We start from the raw sequence: 7,600 nt of genomic DNA on the forward strand, positions 1-7,600 counted from the left end.
GAGAGAGGTCCTGAGAGGAGAGAGGTCCTGAGAGGAGAGAGGTCCTGAGAAGAGAGAGGTCCTGAGAGGAGAGAGCTCCTGATAGGAGAGAGGTCATGAGAGGAGAGAGGTCCTGAGAGGAGAGAGGTCCTGAGAGGAGAGAAGTCCTGAGAGGAGAGAGGTCCTGAGAGGAGAGAGGTCCTGAGAGGAGAGAGCTCCTGATAGAAGAGAGGTCCTGATAGGAGAGAGGTCCTGATAGGAGAGAGCTCCTGATAGGAGAGAGGTCCTGAGAGGAGAGAGGTCCTGAGAGGAGAGAGGTCCTGACAGGAGAGAGGTCATGAGAGGAGAGAGGTCCTGAGAGGAGAGAGGTCCTGATAGGAGAGAGGTCATGAGAGGAGAGAGGTCCTGATAGGAGAGAGCTCCTGATAGGAGAGAGGTCCTGAGAGGAGAGAGGTCCTGAGAGGAGAGAGGTCATGAGAGGAGTGAGGTCCTGAGAGGAGAGAGGTCCTGATAGGAGAGAGGTCCTGAGAGGAGAGAGCTTCAGATAGGAGAGAGGTCATGAGATGAGAGAGGTCATGACAGGAGAGAGGTCCTGAGAGGAGAGAGGTCCTGAGAGGAGAGAGGTCCTGACAGGAGAGAGGTCATGAGAGGAGAGAGGTCCTGAGAGGAGAGAGGTCCTGATAGGAGAGAGGTCATGAGAGGAGAGAGGTCCTGATAGGAGAGAGCTCCTGATAGGAGAGAGGTCCTGAGAGGAGAGAGGTCCTGAGAGGAGAGAGGTCATGAGAGGAGAGAGGTCCTGAGAGGAGAGAGGTCCTGAGAGGAGAGAGGTCCTGATAGGAGAGAGGTCCTGAGAGGAGAGAGCTTCAGATAGGAGAGAGGTCATGAGATGAGAGAGATCATGACAGGAGAGAGGTCCTGAGAGGAGAGAGGTCCTGAGAGGAGAGAGGTCCTGAGAGGAGAGAGGTCCTGAGAGGAGAGAGGTCCTGAGAGGAGAGAGGTCCTGAAAGGAGAGAGGTCCTGAGAGGAGAGAGGTCCTGAGAGGAGAGAGGTCCTGAGAGGAGAGAGCTCCTGATAGGAGAGAGGTCCTGATAGGAAAGAGGTCCTGAGAGGAGAGAGGTCATGAGATGAGAGGTCATGAGAGGAGAGAGGTCCTGATAGGAGAGAGGTCCTGAGAGGAGAGATGTCAGGAAATGAGAGGTCATGAGAGGAGAGAGGTCATGAGATGAGAGGTCATGAGAGGAGAGGAGAGGAGAGGAGAGGAGAGAGGTCATGAGATGAGAGGTCATGATAGGAGAGAGGTCATGATAGGAGAGAGGTCATGATATGAGAGAGGTCATGATAGGAGAGAGGTCATGAGATGAGAGAGGTCATGATATGAGAGGTCATGATATGAGAGGTCATGATATGAGAGAGGTCATGATATGAGAGAGGTCATGATAGGAGAGAGGTCATGATAGGAGAGAGGTCATGATAGGAGAGGTCATGAGAGGACACACACACAGAGAGACAGAGAGGAGAGGAGGGAGGTGGTGTGGGTGGTTAGAGGGGTGAGGAGATATTGATTACGGCAATATTGGTTAGAGCTTGTTAAAGGGAAACAATTGAATAATGAAACAAATACCAACATATTGTTTTTCTTTCACTGTACAATAAAACGTGAAACTATACTGTCCCCAGTCCACCTGGCCGTGCTGCTGCTCCAGTTTCAACTGTTCTGCCTGCGGCTATGGAACCCTGACCTGTTCACCGGACGTGCTACCTGTCCCAGACCTGCTGTTTTCAACTCTCTAGAGACTGCAGGAGCGGTAGAGATACTCTTAATGATCGGCTATGAAAAGCCAACTGACATTTACTCCTGATTATTATTTGACCATGCTGGTCATTTATGAACATTTGAACATCTTGGCCATGTTCTGTTATAATCTCCACCCGGCCAGCCAGAAGAGGACTGGCCACCCCTCAAAGCCTGGTTTCTCTCTAGGTTTCTTCCTAGGTTTTGGCCTTTCTAGGGAGTTTTTCCTAGCCGCCGTGCTTCTACACCTGCATTGCTTGCTGTTTGGGGTTTTAGGCTGGGTTTCTGTACAGCACTTCGAGATAATAGCTGATGTACGAAGGGCTATATAAAATAAACTTGATTTGATTTGTTCTGGACAGCAGAGTATTTAGGAGTTTGGAAATGCTGTCATCACATTAGCCTACGTTAGCTCAACCGTCCCACGGGGAGACACCGATCCTGTACAGCAGGTATTCCCAAACTGGGCACAATGCTGCCAAATCAAAATGTGATTCACATTTTCAAAAAACTAAAAACTAAATCTTCACATATTCGTAAACAGCCCATTTACATTTCCCAACGGGGCTATACATTTATATACATTTGGGTGAGGTTGTTTTCTCTCCTGAGTAGCCTCGTTTCACTGCCCAAAAATAAAATTAAACCATCAAGTGTTCAGCGAAATAACAACACAATGTCAAATACAGGGAGCCTAGTCGAATAGTTAACATCCAATCACATTAACCGTTACTCTCTTGCGGGAATTCCACTAACGGTCCGTATGTAGCCAAACGTAGCTGCTGCTAGTTCCGTTTGCTCGAAAATTGATAAATGGTTGAAAAAGTAAGGCCCGCGTCCATAGAGACACATACCAGCCTCTAATGGTAGTACTGTTACTACCAGCAGGACTACACCTGCACCTGTCGACGACACAAGTTGTTCTGCTTCCACGAGCACATCCGATGCTAGCATCAGTAATTCTACATTTGTTCCTAGCTAGCATGGACACTGACAGTTGTGAATCTGATGCAGCCGGAGAGCTACTGCCCCCTTACCTGGGAAAGCACCGAACAACAGACAGGGACTTTGGACCATCGAAGAGGCGCAAATATGATGAGAACTACATTGATTTGGGGTTCACTTATATTGGGAGTAGTGCCTTTCCTCAGAGATAGTGTGTTATATGTGCAAAAGTACAAAGTCTTACAACTCAATGAAACCTTTACTCTTGTGCAGACATTTAGAAACAAATCATGCCAATTTGAAAAATAAGCCACGGGAGTTTTTGGAGCAATAATAAAGACAATTTTTTGAGTAGTAAGATGTGTGTAAAAGCAACAGATACCATTAATAAGAAGGAGCTAGAAGCATCTTATATGGTGAGCTACCGAGTGGCTAGGACAGGCAGGCCCCATATTGTGGAGGACTTCATTCTTCCTGCTGCCACGGATATGGCTGGGACAATGCTGGGGGAAAAGGCCCCCAAAAAATATACAGACAATGCCTTCATCAAACAACACTGTTTCACGACGTATCAGTGACATGGCAGGAGAAGTTTTGAAACAATTACTGCTTCGCATACAAGCCAGTGAATTCAATGCGTTACAGATTGTTTTATAATTTTTTTATTTCACCTTTATTTAACCAGGTAGGCCAGTTGAGAACAAGTTCTCATTTACAACTGCGACCTGGCCAAGATGAAGCAAAGCAGTGGGACAAAAACAACAACACAGAGTTACACGTGGAATAAACAAACATACAGTCAATAACACAATAGAAAAGTATATATACAGTGTGTGCAAATGGAGTCAGGAGGTAAGGCAATAAATAGGCCATAGTAGCGAAGTAATTACAATTTAGCAAATTAACACTGGAGTGATAGATGTGCAGTAGAAATACTGGTGTGCAAAAGAGCAAAAAAAGTTAATAAAAACAATATGGGGATGAGGTAGGTAGTTGGATGGGCTATTTGGAACGTTATTGAATATTTATGTTAAAAACATCCTAAAGATTGATTCAATACATCGTTTGACATGTTTCTACTGACTGTTACGGAACTTTTTGACATTTTGTCTGCTTTTAGTGAACGCGCTTCCTGACTTTGGATTTGTTTACCAAACACGCTAACAAAAATAGCTATTTGGACATAAATTATGGACATTTACCGAACAAAACAAACATTTCTTGTGGAAGTGGGAGTCCTGGGAGTGCATTCCCGACGAAGATCAGCAAAGGTAAGTGAAGATTTATAATACTATTTATGAGTTTTGTTGACTGCACAATTTGGGGGGGTAACTGTATGGCTTGCTTTTGTGTCTGAACGCTGTTCTCAGATTATTGAATATTGTGCTTTTGCCGTAAAGCTTTTTGAAATCTGACACAGCGGTTGCATTAAGAACAAGTGTATCTTTAATTCTATGTAAAACATGTATCTTTCATTAAAGTTTATGTTGAGTATTTCTGTTATTTGACGTGGCTCTCTGACATTTCTCCGGATATTTTGAAGGCATTTCTGAACATGGCGCCAATGTAAACTGAGGTTTTTGGATATAAATATGAACTTTATCGAACAAAACATATATGTATTGTGTAACATGAAGTCCTATGAGTGTCATCTGATGAAGATCATCAAAGGTTCGTGATAAATTTTATCTCTATTTGTGCTTTTTGTGACTCCTCTCTTTGGCTGGAAAAATGGCAGAATTTTTCTGTGAGTTGGTGGTACCTAACATAATCGTTTGTGGTGTTTTTGCTGTAAAGCCTATTTGAAACCGGACACTTTGGTGGGATTAACAACAAGATTACCTTTAAAATGATATAAGACACATGTATGTTTGAGGAATTTTAATTATGAGATTTCTGTTTTTTGAATTTGGCGCCCTGCACTTTCACTGGCTGTTGTCATATCGATCCCGTTAACGGGATTGCAGCCATATGTTAACAAGAATTTAAGCTTTTAACTGATAAAAGACACTTGTATGTTCCTAAATGTTTAGTATCCATAATTTGTATGATTATTTATTTGAATTGCACGTCCTCCAATTTCACCGGAAGTTGTCCACAGGTGTCCCACTGGCAGGACGTCTAGCCCTAAGAAGATGTATTTTTAACTATCTCAGTCTATCACCCTGCACTATCTCAGTCCATCACCCTTCACTATCTCAGTCCATCACCCTTCACTATCTCAGTCCATCACCCTTCACTATCTCAGTCCATCACCCTTCACTGTCTCAGTCCATCACCCTTCACTATCTCAGTCCATCACCCTTCACTATCTCAGTCCATCACCCTTCACTGTCTCAGTCCATCACCCTTCACTATCTCAGTCCATCACCCTTCACTATCTCAGTCCATCACCCTTCACTATCTCAGTCCATCACCCTTCACTATCTCAGTCCATCACCCTTCACTATCTCAGTCCATCACCCTTCACTATCTCAGTCCATCACCCTTCACTGTCTCAGTCCATCACCTTTCACTATCTCAGTCTATCACCCTTCACTATCTCAGTCCATCACCCTTCACTATCTCAGTCCATCACCCTTCACTATCTCAGTCCATCACCCTTCACTATCTCAGTCCATCACCCTTCACAATTTTAGTCCATCACCCTTCACTATCTCATTCCATCACCCTTCACTGTCTCAGTCCATCACCCTTCACTATCTCAGTCCATCACCCTTCACTATCTCATTCCATCACCCTTCACTGTCTCAGTCCATCACCCTTCACTATCTCAGTCCATCACCCTTCACTATCTCAGTCCATCACCCTTCACTATCTCAGTCCATCACCCTTCACTATCTCAGTCCATCACCCTTCACTATCTCAGTCCATCACCCTTCACTATCTCAGTCCATCACCCTTCACTATCTCATTCCATCACCCTTCACTATCTCAGTCCATCATCCTTCACTGTCTCAGTCCATCACCCTTCACTATCTCAGTCCATCACCCTTCACTATCTCAGTCCATCACCCTTCACTATCTCAGTCCATCACCCTTCACTATCTCATTCCATCACCCTTCACTATCTCAGTCCATCATCCTTCACTGTCTCAGTCCATCACCCTTCACTATCTCAGTCCATCACCCTTCACTATCTCAGTCCATCACCCTTCACTGTCTCAGTCATTCACCCTTCACTATCTCAGTCCATCACCCTTCACTATCTCAGTCCATCACCCTTCACTATCTCAGTCCATCACCCTTCACTGTCTCAGTCCATCACCCTTCACTATCTCAGTCCATCACCCTTCACTATCTCAGTCCATCACCCTTCACTATCTCAGTCCATCACCCTTCACTATCTCAGTCCATCACCCTTCACTGTCTCAGTCCATCACCCTTCACTGTCTCAGTCCATCACCCTTCACTATCTCAGTCCATCATCCTTCACTGTCTCAGTCCATCACCCTTCACTATCTCAGTCCATCACCCTTCACTATCTCAGTCCATCACCCTTCACTATCTCAGTCCATCACCCTTCACTATCTCAGTCCATCACCCTTCACTATCTCAGTCCATCACCCTTCACTATCTCAGTCCATCACCCTTCACTGTCTCAGTCCATCACCCTTCACTATCTCAGTATATCAATAATCACTATCTCAATCTATCAATAATCCCTATCTCAATATATCAATAATCACTATCTCAATATATCAATTATCACTATCTCAATCTATCAATAATCACTATCTCAATCTATCAATAATCACTATCTCAATATATCAATAATCACTATCTCAATATATCAATAATCACTATCTCAATATATCAATAATCACTATCTCAATATATCAATAATCACTATCTCAATATATCAATAATCACTATGTCAATCTATCAATAATCACTATCTCAATCTATCAATAATCACTATCTCAATATATCAATAATCACTATCTCAATATATCAATAATCACTATCTCAATATATCAATAATCACTATCTCAATATATCAATAATCGCTATCTCAATCTATCAATAATCACTATCTCAATCTATCAATAATCACTATCTCAATCTATCAATAATCACTATCTCAATCTATCAATAATCACTATCTCAATATATCAATAATCACTATCTCAATCTATCAATAATCACTATCTCAATATATCAATAATCACTATCTCAGTATATCAATAATCACTATCTCAATATATCAATAATCGCTATCTCAATATATCAATAATCGCTATCTCAATCTATCAATAATCGCTATCTCAATCTATCAATAATCGCTATCTCAATCTATCAATAATCACTATCTCAATCTATCAATAATCACTATCTCAATATATCAATAATCACTATCTCAATATATCAATAATCACTATCTCAATCTATCAATAATCACTATCTCAATATATCAATAATCACTATCTCAGTATATCAATAATCACTATCTCAATATATCAATAATCACTATCTCAATCTATCAATAATCACTATCTCAATATATCAATAATCGCTATCTCAATATATCAATAATCGCTATCTCAATATATCAATAATCACTATCTCAATATATCAATAATCACTATCTCAATCTATCAATAATCACTATCTCAATCTATCAATAATCACTATCTCAATTTATCAATAATCACTATCTCAATATATCAGTCTTGTGTTTTGTATTGAAGTCAATGTAGCCAGAGGACGGACTGACATTCTTACAGCTCCACCATGGTAACGTCTGGATCCATGGCACGAAGCCTCCAGTGATGAGACTGCTGTTGAGGCAACTGCAAATCAGTGGGTTTTAATCAGATATTTGGTTACATGTGAATATATGCAGTCTAGTTTAATCTTAAAATTATAACTTTTTAATGTTTA

The sequence above is a fragment of the Salvelinus alpinus genome, chromosome 8 (genome assembly GCF_045679555.1).
Source record: "Salvelinus alpinus chromosome 8, SLU_Salpinus.1, whole genome shotgun sequence".
Lineage (NCBI taxonomy): Eukaryota > Metazoa > Chordata > Actinopteri > Salmoniformes > Salmonidae > Salvelinus > Salvelinus alpinus.